Source organism: Adiantum capillus-veneris, chromosome 4, assembly GCF_014529385.1.
Source record: "Adiantum capillus-veneris isolate H3 chromosome 4, ASM1452938v2, whole genome shotgun sequence".
Taxonomy (NCBI): domain Eukaryota; kingdom Viridiplantae; phylum Streptophyta; class Polypodiopsida; order Polypodiales; family Pteridaceae; genus Adiantum; species Adiantum capillus-veneris.
The window spans coordinates 84,740,143-84,752,828 of NC_140934.1; the positions used below are offsets into that span (position 1 = coordinate 84,740,143).

A 12,686-nucleotide genomic window follows, 5' to 3' on the forward strand; every position below is an offset into this window, starting at 1 on the left:
TTATGCCAAATTTTCTCTAAGACTCTTTGCAAACACAAAAACAAAGAAAAGGAATACAAAACTGAAACAAAAATCCATGAGATTAGCCCAGTGAGCTATTCATAGTATAAGTAACCAGTGTTATAGTAAAAAATCTTCATTTTGGATGAATAGATAATAATCTAGATTATTATCTGCTGATCTCGAACATAAGATTTTTTGACTTTTTTCTTAAACAACTTTGATCTATGATAGTTAACTAATGTAGGGAACAAATTTAAAGTTTCTTGGAACAAATTTGTCTAGAATTGACAAGTGTTTTGTGTTGAAGTCAGAAAATCACTAAACCGGGTCAAAACTTGAGCATAATTTTCCCAAAACTATTACAAATTGATTCAGGGCATGCTAAAGACCCACTTAACAGGAGTATAGCAACAAAAATTGCAAATCAAAAATTTTTGGTCCAGCAGATAATAACCGCAATTATTATCTCCTGCCAGCTACAGAAGTCAGTTTTGACATTTCTTGATTTCCAGGGTTAGCAAACCTATTCAACAGATAGCTTGAAAAAATTGGAATCATTTGGACTCCATTTGCATTGAAAACTAACTGCTTAAGAACTTGAAAATTTCAGATTGATTTTCTTAGGTTATTTTGCAGGGATTGGACAAAAATTGCAGATCAAGGTTATTGTACATAGTAAAAATTACGAAATTGATAAATGAACTGTTGATTTTACAAGATAGACAAATCCCAGCTTGAGTCGGAAGCCAAGTTGTAGCTAACATTTAGCAACAGGTTGGTAAAGGTTCGAAAAGGCCAGGTAAGGGATTTTCAATAAACTTCATTGGTCTTTATGTATTTGAGATCAGGTCGTTTATTAGCAAATCAAGGAGTAAATCAGGAAACCCAAAGTAGAGTGTTGACCGAAGAAAGCGTAAACCAAGGTGAACCTCTAGAAACCATATTTAAGGAAGTGTCAGACAGATACTCAAGTTCAAACTCAGAAATGTCTTCCTTTTCATCTCAGTCAGGAGCAGGAACATCATTGAGGTATAAACACATTTTAACCTACTTTAAGACCAACAAACATAGTGAACAAATTTATTTGGACCCTAGTGAGGAATACGTGGTTAGAGTGAACCTTCAAGGCGATGATTTAGAAGAAGAGGTTAGAGCCAACAAACAAGAAACTTGCTATGTGAATCGACATGGAATGCAATACCTTAAAATTGTAGATCCAGATACAGTAGACCGTTCGGGGTTGGAATTGGATACTCTAATTCCAGGAATGACAACCAAAGAAGGACCACCTATATTGGAATTAGAAGGGTACGAACTGATAAATGTGAAACCTTTAAAGCGTATATCCACGGATAACCCACGGTTAGGAGTTTACTGTTGGGAGGACAATAGCGTGACTGATTTGCTGTGGACAGCTCACGCTAAAGCAGGGCATTTGACACCTTTGAAAATCATGTATTTTTTCCAAGCCAAGGAAAAAGCTGATGGTAGTTTACCGATGCATCTCTTTAGGGATTGTTATACAACAATTTTGATATGATGACCCCAAAAGAGATTGAAAAAACCAAATACCAGGGATATTCGATCAAGGAAATGATTATGGGAATGGGACCTGGGGTAGACCGACAAACAGGACGTACAAATAGATCATTTGGTAGCATGGCCAACCAAAGAGGCAGTATAGCCCATGAGACTCACTTACGAGATGAAGGTGGAGTGAGAGGAGTAGGAACCACCTTACATGGAGCAAAATCGAGTGACACTAAGGCCACAAAAGGGCTACATGAGTCAAAATTACCACGCTACTGGTTCGAAGGCGCACCACCAAGACGGCTAGGTGTTGAACATAATCGCAGAGTGAGGCCAACAGATTTTCAAAAATGGGTCAAAAAATATAGTGGATCAAGGGATCCATATGACCACTTAGCAAGCTTTAGGCAAGTGCTAAGAGCTGAAAGAATATTTGATTTCCATACTCAATTTGAGAGTTTTGGAATGGCCTTGGAAGGTAAGGCTTTGACTTGGTTTCAAACCATACCTCCTGGAACAATAGCAGACTTGACAACACTAGCTCAAAGATTTATTGCTTCTTGTTCAAAAATGGGATTGAAACATAGCACAGTAGCACAAATCTACAATTTCAATAGAAACAAGGAGAGTCTGTAAGGGATTGATGAGACAATACATCGATAGATGTCCAGAATGGAAAATACCAGCTGAAGAGATACTTGTTTCACTCTTTTTAGAAGGATTGCTCAATCGAGAAATGCATGCTATGCTCTACATTAAGATCATACCAATTTTGAAGCTTGCATTTTAGATGCGATAGATCTGGGAGATAATTGTGAGATCTTTAATGAAGAAGCTATCACAAAGGATACACAAAGTGAGCATACAGTTTCTTCAGTGCCTGCAAAAGTAGGACCAGCAACAACTGCACCAAACAACGCTATTGAGGACATGTTCAAACGCATGAATGAAATGATGACAAACATGCAAAAGATGCCGATGACGGGACAGGGGCAAGGACAACCACAAGGTCAACCCATGGGGAAAAATAGTCCATCTAAATGGTGTGCCATTGAACAAAAATGGCACTTCTATTAGCCTTGCTGCTAATAGGAGGAAGCTCGGGAGGGGGGAAAGCATTCTGAATGCAGACCAAAGAGTAAGAGGACTGCTAGAAAAGGGCAATGTTTGGAAGTATTTGAATGTTAACGTATGATTTTTTCTGCAAAATATCATTGAAAATGCCCTTATGATTGTAAGAATGGGGACATTGCCTTAGGGGTGTGTAAATAATGTATATACCAAAAAAATACCAAAAGAGACAGCAAATTTTGCTATTTTTGTGTGTTTTTCGACCAAAAAAGTGATGAAAGTGGAGAAATCCATAAAAATATGGCCAAGTTTAGTACTTAGTAGTGTTTGGATATTTTTGGAATGGGTTTTCTATTTTTCAAGTTGATTTTGTAATTTTCTTTTAATTTACTCAATAAAAGGGTTAAAAATAATAAATAAACGTCAAACAAGCTCAAATCAGGAAATGGAAGATACCTTGATGATCAAGAAGCAAAGACGCATAGGCATGTCAAATCTCGGAAAATACGGCAGATGGTGACGGGAAGCCCAAATTAGGCTTGCATTGCCTGATTTCGCAAAATCAATGCAAAGAGAGCAGATGGAATCCAAATCGAGAAATTTTCGAAAGGAAAGTATACTTCACAATCTAGTAGGACTAACTGTGAGGTTTGAGCAAATTTGAGTTGGGAAGTTCGGGTATGTATAGACCAATTAGGCCAAAAGTAGTCTCAATTTCACTTGCCCACCTTGGAGAGAGCTCAAAAGACCTCTTTGATGCGGGCTTTCGGCGACTTCTAGCGACCTGCACACTACACTGTCTCACAGGAGACATGAGGGGTAAGTTCCTAACATACTAACAAACATTTCTAATCATGCATTGAGGGGTTAGAGGGCCGGGAAAAACCCTAGGTTAGCAGAATCTGTATGGGGCAAAGTGAGAAAAAATTGGCCGTAACGACTAGCCCGCTGCACCAAATTGGACCAAAATTCAAGGGGACCTTAGCATAGGCCTATAGAACAATCCCATATGACCAAATGAGTGTTTGGTAGGGGTCAATGGGGGCTCTATAGATAATAATCTAGATTTTGGCCCGGTGTCGAAATTGAGTTCTGACTTCACAAGAAGCTTCCCCATAGATCACATAAACAATGTGCTATGGTGGAAATTAACAAACTCTTCATTTGATGCCTATGGCAATCAAAAATGGCTCAGAGGACTGCAAAGCGTCATTTTTGGCATATGGACACAAATGAGCTCAAATTTCAACAAAACTTGACTAAGGGGATGGGGGCAACCTATGGAACCAATACATATCAAGAAAAGAGGGCAAGAGGACCATCACAAGTGTTGGGTACAAAAACCGCCAATGTCAGATGACCAAGTAAAGGAAGGCTACTCGACAACAGAAAGAAATACTACCAAGACCCAAATATTGCTTTCTAGGTCCAGTAGACACATAGGGATCATTAAAAAGTTGGTTAAGTGAAAAAATGTAGGCCTAGATAATAATCGCGATTATTATCTCCAATCCCAAAATTTGAACATTTTCGCATTTTTTCATCATACATCACTTGCACATGTTGTATACAGCCACTATATCCATTTTAGATGAAAAAATCACTTTTTGTCCATTCATGGGATCAAAAAACGCAAACTTTCGGTTAGAAACCAAAATTTGGCCCAAGTACAATCCATTTTCTCAAAAAATTGATACCTATGCATTCAGAGCATGAGAACATCATGTACCAACACTCCATGACCCAAATTGGCAAAAAAGTTGGGAAAATTGATACCTATGCATTCAAAGCATGAGAACATCATGTACCAACACTGCATGACCCAAATTGGCAAAAAAGTTGGGAAAATCCATCAATAGAGATAATAATCGCGATTATTATCTTTCTGCCAAAAATGGACCCAAATTGCACAATTTGATATCCAGATCGTTTTAGCATGTTATCCCAAGGCTATACACCAAATTTGGTGCAAAATGGACATCCCAATATTTGTCACCACCATCACTTAGTCATTTTCAGATCCTTCAAGCCAAAAAGTGATTGAAAACTCACCATCTTGCATCCAAAATTTTCCAAAAGCCAAATCCTATTTGTTATCATCACCTTGAATTGTGCACAGCCAACTGTCAAAAAATTACCAAATTGACCAAAAAGATAATAATTGCGATTATTATCCTAGCTTGCAAATCTTTGCTAAATTGACAATTTTTCATTACTTATGGTCTGCATGGATTCTAGTAGAAATGATTTGGTTTCAAAAGTTGAAATTAGCTCATAAAAAGTCAAAATCACCAGTTATATGGATTTTCTCTTTGAAGTGTACTAATGGAAAACCGTATGCATGAACACACCCAGGTTCAGTGCAAAGCTCGCCCGTGGTGGCAAAGAAAAAGTCAATGAAGAAAAGACTACTCGAGCTACCTCCATATCAGCTGCACGAGGAATCCATCGGCGAAGCAAAGAAGACATATGTAGGGGAATCCCTCCGGGAAAAGCACCATGTGTCCATGTTCCATGGCAGATTCAGTGTCATAATAACTAATATCTAGTTCTCCTAAATGACTTTCTCATGTTAAACTGATCATTTAATATGGGCTAGCAGACTAGGCCGCAGTAGGGATCCAAAGGAGGCAAAATAGGGATCCAAATGGGGGCCATCTGCAGAAGAGCAATGTACTTAGAATGTGCTCCAAGGACCCTAGGGTGCAGCACATTAAGACTTCCAAAATGCTAAGGTTCCAAATTCAAAGTGTAAGTCCAAAGGGTTAAAGATTAGGATAAATTGGATGGTTTGTGTGATATCCAAAGTCAACACACATTCCTACACATGAGGGGGCGAGCCCTAAAGGTAGGGGGATGAGAGAGAATTGGAGAGATAACACATACACACACACACACACACACACACACACAAAGGACTCCACTTGAACAACACAAAGGGCATATAGGACACATGTCAGATGCCTAGGCCTGTTGCCCCCTAAGTGTATTCAAATCCTATTGGATGACCCTTGAAGTGGACCAATGAGAATTAGGCTAGAGTAAATTTAGTCTAATTAATTTTAAAACACTTAATAAAAAGAACCAATGGAAGTTAAGTCTCCTGGATGATTATTGGACAGCCCATGAAGGGGTCCAATAGGAATTAAGCAACCTAAGGGGCTACTTAATTCCTATTGGTCGGAGGGGGAAAAGGCCCAATAGGGGATTTAGTTCATTTAAATCAATTAATGTAATTGATAAAGCTCTCTCAAAAAGGGAAAGAGGGACACATGTCAGAAGGCTCTCAATTATACCCTTAATTTCCTATTGGCTAAGCTTGGCACTATCCAATGGGGAGCCTGCAAGAGGAAATAGCAAGAGGGGTGGACCAAGAGAGAGAAAGGCTGATTTTTGGTAAGGCATTAACACACACACACACACACACACTCACATAGTCTATGTGAGAAGAAAGAAAAAGTCTATCTCCTCCCAAGCTTTAATGGAGAGCTCATCACCTACTCGAATCTTGTGAGATAGAAGCCTACAACGACACACTCTTGGAATGTGGATGCAAATCCAACCAAGATTCAAGCTCCAATGCATGCTCATCTCCTCTACCAAGCTAATTACTAAGCTAAGATATGCTAATAAGAGTGATTATGTGAGGAGAAATACTTCTTTCTCGTAGTACGACTCCTTTTTCCTCTCAATCTTTATCTCATACCCCGCAAGCTCTCACCATCTTTCATGGTGTGTGAGGTCTTGGGTCTGAGACATCTGAGGAATGAATGTTGTGTTTAATTAAGTGTTGCTAGGTGCTTGAATCTTCCATCTTCATAGCCCTAGCTAGAAATTGAAGGAGCAAAAGATCTTGTATTGTAAAAATGTCTCTCTTGATGAGAGAACCCTATAATACAAAGCCTTTTGGAGGGGGGACCGGCTCCATGTACATCCGGTCCTCAATTGTTGTCAATAGCTTAATTTCTCTCCCTTTTTGAATGATTGTTCATGCCTAATTCTAACTAGGTGTAATGGTTTTGTTTCTATCTCTCTCTCTCCAACCAAGCAGTCTATGCTATGCTCATTAGGAATATTTTCTTAATGAAATGCTCTCTAAGTTTATGTAATTTCTGCTACACATAAAGTTACTACTCTCTATAATGTTAGATTGGTATCAGAGCACAAGGTTTCTCTTTTCTTGCTCAAGAAGGGAGGTCCTCAAGCTGACTATAAATGGTTGATGTTATTAATTGCCTGTGAATAAATAGAATAGGGATTTTTCAGCTGTGCAGTGTGCTACCTTCATGTAGTTAATGGGGAACACCACTGAGAGCTATGGTCTTAATTGTGGAGTCCTACGGGGCTTGCCTATGGATTAATGATACTTGAGCTATTAGAAGCTTAGCAGGAGCCAACACTATATTGGTGGTGAAAGACCCTCTCTTCTATTCCTTGCAATTAATGATGCTCGAGCCGCGGGTACATGAGCTTGAGTGCTTTTGCTAAAGGGTTAAGAAGAGTAGAAACTAGGGCTTGAAGTGCCAAAGTACACCTAAAAATTTGTTAGAATGGCTGACAATAGTAAAGAGAGTGAAATTAATGTTGATAACTTTGATTTTGCTAATGAAAGTGCTAGTAATGATGCACCTATGCTTGTCAATTACCTTATTTAGCAGGCTTCTGCAAGCCATGGGCAGTCCATCCCTCCAAGGTGAAGTACTACGACAGCTACGTACACAAGGGATTCTTGAAGCTCCCCGCCAAGAAGAGAGAGTGCCTAGGGAACCTTCTCGTAAGGCTTCCAAAAGAGGTCTCTCTATGGTGATGGAGGAAGAAGAGAATCCGTATGAAGGGCTCAAGACTTTGCTACAAAGTGATGGTGCATCTCCCTCAGAAAGGAGAGCCCAAGTCTCGACGATAGAGCCCCCACCCAAAGATCGAGAAAGAAGTGAGTCTGCCGCCTCCTCGGTGGAGATGGCACCACGCAGATGGCGGGCTAAACGGTCACCAACTCCCCCTAAACGGAGGAGACCATCACCAAGTCCCTCTCGCCATAATTCCAAGAAGGAAGAGAGGAAAGAAGAGAAGAAAAAGGCGAGAAATAGGTCACCCTCTTCTCCATCTTCATCTTCCTCTGAAGAAAGTGATGGCGTAGCTCTTAGGGAGCACAAAAAGAGAGGCCATAGGAAATCCTATGCCGCATGGAAAAGGTCGTCCAAGCTTAAAAAGTTCAAAGAGGGAGGAAAGAGCATTTCTTTTCTAACCTACGACGGCACCTTTGGTGCTACGGATAAAGTCTTGGCCTTCATCCAATAGTTTGATGCGGCGTTTGGTGACGAGGGCTTCACGGAGTCCTCAAAGCTAGGTCATGTAGCCATGCACTTCCAGAAATCTGCCTGCCAATGGTGGTCTAGCCTACGTGCCAATGGTGAAGCTCCACGAACGTGTAAACTCTTACAAGCTTCCATCTTGAAGCAGTTTTTGGCCATCGACGCCAAAGACAAAGTGCTCACCGAATGGCGGAGCTTGAAGCTCTCTCCCTATGAATCTATACATAAGTACGTAGACAAGTTTTGGGATTTTCACCTCAAGGCCACTGTCTACCAAAAGATAGATTTTGGAGAGCAAAAGCAATAGTTTTGTGCGGGTCTATCCGAGGATATGGTGGAGTATGTCAACTCCCAATGACCCCGCACTATTTCTACGGTTATACACCACACTATGGTGGCATCGTGCATAAATTTCCAACAAGGGGCTAAGAAGAATTCTAAGCCCATGGAGAATAAAAACCGCAACGAGCCAAAGGGGAAGGAATCTGTCCAAAAGTCTCCTAAAGGCAACACTAACAGCGGCAAGGCTAAAGAGAAGGGAGTCTACAAAGGTAAGAATAAACTCTCTGCTGAAGAGCTTGAGCATTATCGCAAAGATAACCGTTTCTTTAAGTGTGGGGAGCAAGGCCATGCATACCGTGCATGCCCCCAAAAGAATACTCGCAATGAGCCTCCTAGAGATTCCATAGTCGAAGCTCAAGAAGAGGACGCTCATCGCAAAGGATCTCCACTATGTTATGCTGGGAAAAAAGTAAGAGAACACGATGCATTTATTCTCTTTGACCCTAGCTTCACTCACAACTTCATTAGGAGATTTTGGAGGTCATTTAGAGGGCCTTATTGAAGAGAGAGAAAAGAAGGCGCAACCAATGAGGAGAAACCTTACGTAACGTAGAAATTCATAGAAAATATCCAAAAAAATAGAGAAAGTATTTAAAAAATTTGAGATTTGTCCCATTTTCGTGAGGTAACTTCCTCCATTTACAAAGTGGGTCCCACTAACAATAGCCGTCGAAATGCTGAGACCTGACTATTGATTGAATGATAGATAAGTTTCTTTATTTATTAAAACATATCCACTCCCTTTATGAATGGCTTTCAAAACTCATTCTCCCTCCACTATAGCTATGGCATCCTCTTCTTCCCGCCCTAGAAGTTCGAGAGGTTGCTCTACATTGTCCCAACCTAACCTTATCATTAGTGTGCCAAGAAGACCATGTAGTAGTATAAGCACTATTTCAATCTCAAAATCTCTCACTACAGATAATATGTGGCAAGAGTAGAGGATAAGCATTGGCTCTTGGGTTCTTATGCAGCCAAGAAGGAGAAAAAGCTCGAAAGGATCAAATATGTTTCATTCTGCATGGAAAGCAAGAGTTCTGGATTTCAAAGTCGAAGTTGGAAAGAAGACAATGAAAGAGGTCTTCGTTCAACATGTTTTCACTCACTCTGATGTGATTACTAACGGCGGTGATGTCTCCATGGTTCATAATCCACGATGCAACTGTGAGTAAATTATATAGCACTCCTATCTATATGATATCTTACATTTCAAATGTCAATCTGTTTTTCCTTCTCTAATTACCAAAATTAACATAGTTATACAGAAGTTTATATTTATTTGTTATCTTTTACATTGAAAGATGTTTATCCCTCCTCATACGAGGAATGGGAGCCGTTGGAGTGCATTATTGGTCTCATATCTATGACCCGTGCTCATATTGGGGTATTGCCATATGCCGGAAGAACTAGCAAAAGCCTTGCAGACGAGGGCGTTTTCTTCTATGACCACTTCTACCAACTCAATAAGAGGAATCAAAAAGGAATGTTGGTGAAGGTTTCTCTGCCAACCAACTGGAACTCTGTGGATTGGCCTGTTCCCGACACAACAATGATTGAAGCATTGAGGAGTAAGCTCTATAGAGATATTCAGAGGTCTCTCCGAATCTCTGTCCCCACTAAATTGGTGAAACTTGCAAATTTCTGTCCTGTTGGTCTTTTTGTTGAAATATTTCATACCTACAATGTACATGTTGCTAAGACAATGCTTCTTTCCAAATCATTTGATTCCTCCTTGTGTGATAAGATTCTAGATCAAGGGTGGTATGTGAAAGAAATAGATGGCATATTTTGCGAGATTGATCTTGACACTTTCATTGTCAAATATGTGCTTGCAACACAGAAACTAATTATCTCATTTTGGTACAAGCGTTCTCACCTGGTTGAAGGGTGCTATGTGCCTATGGATCAAGAGGCAGCAAGTTTGACAAACAATGCAGTCATAGACGTGGAGTTGATGGACAAAGACCAGAACCTGATGACAATTATTACAAAATAAGGCATCAATGCAATCTATTGAATCTTCGACAAGACATAGTGGAGGAGATTGCCGACATTGAATCAGTAAACTTCTTTTTCTTGGCGGACGGAAGAAGAGTAATGGAGCGAAGGGAAAAGCATTTTTTGTGTGGAGACCTTTGTGGCCATATTCAAATCGTGCCCATGTAATGTAGCCTGAATGGCTTCAAAGAAATGTATCTTTTTTTACTACATCAATCTTAATATCAAGTGTTTGCTCACAGCTCTCTCTCTCTCTCTCTCTCTCTCTCTCTCTCTCTCTCTCTCTCTCTCTCTCTCTCTCTCTCTCTCTCTCTCTCTCTCTCTCTCTCTCTCTCTCTCTCTCTCTCTCTATCGAAACTCATAGACGGATAGACAGTATCAATTTAATTTATAAACCATGAATTTCTAAGTACAAATTCTGATCTACTCAATGGGCTTAAGTACATTTGTAAGTACAAATTCTGATGTACTCAATGGGCTTAAGTACAATCCTTGCAGGTATGGAATCAGAATGTCCTCTAGGTAAAAATCATGAAGATGCCCTTCAAATGAAGGTGGGGAGATAGTAGTGCCGGGGGGATTTAGTAAACCCTTGTGTGGTGTGTCATCAATCAACAAAGTATTGAGAGAATCATAGGGCACATTAATCAGTTCAAAGGGCTTGTAGAAAAGCTGTACATCAGGTTTAGTGGGGTGGAAGTGTCCCGCAATAGTGATACAATTACTTTGACTATACACAAAATAAAAATCCGATCTTTGGATTACAGCTATATTGCAAACCATAGTAACAAGGGGAATCAAGTTTTAGGGCAACACTGAAGACCAGATTGCAACCCTAAACCGTGGCATCAAAAAATTCAAAAATTCCTTCGTGCCTGGTTGAAATACAACTTTGCGATTTCCCAAGCGGAAACTACGCAAATCGGAGCTCTCAATAGGTGCACCGAGCGACTGTCATAGCAGCAACAATCCATTGAAATCCAGAATAATTAGTCTCTGCAACCATTGTATACATACATATAAGTAGTTAGAAACAAAACAGTGTATATTATTTAAGTACAATGGATATTACCGGAACAACCATATCTACTTCAAGCAAGAGGCCATACTGTTCATGTCTATTCGGGACATTCTGTTGTGGAGGGTTGATGTTCCCTTTTGTATTTCCAAGGTTATCTTCCTCTTGTTGTTGTGCAGCGCAAGACTCTTGTGTTTCCATGGTTGAATGGTTCACTTGATCTGATGTCCTCTCCTGGTTTTGATTTGCAAAGTTGGCATCTTCTAATAAATGTATTTCACTTTGGGTTTGTTGGGGAAGTTGGCTCTTTATTAAACTACAATCAAGAACAAGGGGTTATTCAGTAACCAAATAGAGAGAGAGAGAGAGAGAGAGAGAGAGAGAGAGAGAGAGAGAGAGAGAGAGAGAGAGAGAGAGAGAGAGAGAGAGAGAGAGAGAGAGAGGAGCACACTTACTTTAGGCATAAATAAATGATAGCGTCTGTAATTTGAGCATTGGGATCTAGCAAAATCCTAACATCAACAGAGTCCAGAGCTAGTTGTCGTGTACCATCAGCAAGTGGTAATGTTGCTAACAATCCTTCTTTCATGGAATATAAGATGTCATTGTTCTTTTCATTTATATCAGTGGTAACTTGCCCATAATTTCTCCTTTGTGCCTCAGCATCTACAGCAGAAATCTCTATCTGATTTTGTTTCTCTGCTTCCATGCACCACCTCTCTTCCTACTCTGCTCTGGCTCTGGTGTTCACATCATGAGTTACCTCATGTATTGTAACCCCATGCCCCTTTCTCCCTGGAGGTATAAGCAATATATCCCTCATTTTGGGATCAATAAACTCATTGGGAATAAGGAGCTTGTCATATCTCCACCGTACTCTCTTCAGTGTCTCACTGTCCTTGTCCATAATGGTGACTCGGTGAGCATGAGCAGCAACAATAGAAATATCATTAAAGTGCTCCAGTAAAAAATCTTCTACTGCTTCTTGTAGACACAGCAGTGCCACACCCTTCCATCTCATTGTGCTTGCACAAGCTTCGTCACAAATTTGCCTCACTGCTCTTTGAAATGGAAGTTTTGGAACACAAAGCTCAATACATTTCTGAGCTTTCCTAATCTCTTTGAACAAACCCATACTTCTTTGGATATTCTTCATTCTTGGAGCCTTCAATATCTTCATTGGTTTTCCTGAAGTCTTCTTCTTACTAGCAGACCTTCCACATGCTTTTTTTCTAGCCTTGGTCCTTTCCCTGCCTTCCTCGCTGTCTCCTTGGTTCTTGCCATTCCACTGTATGCACAATAAATGAAAGGATTTTAATTTCTCTCTCTCTCTCTCTCTCTCTCTCTCTCTCTCTCTCTCTCTCCCTCTCTCTCTCTCTCTCTCTCTCTCTCTCTCTCTCTCTCTCTCTCTC

At 40.2% G+C, this 12,686-nt stretch overlaps 1 pseudogene; it reads left to right on the top strand.

Annotated features, from left to right (window-relative positions):
- Window positions 1–9,043: 9,043 nt before the first annotated feature.
- On the top strand, window positions 9,044–10,254 carry LOC147459528 (uncharacterized; annotated as a pseudogene).
- Window positions 10,255–12,686: the final 2,432 nt, after the last annotated feature.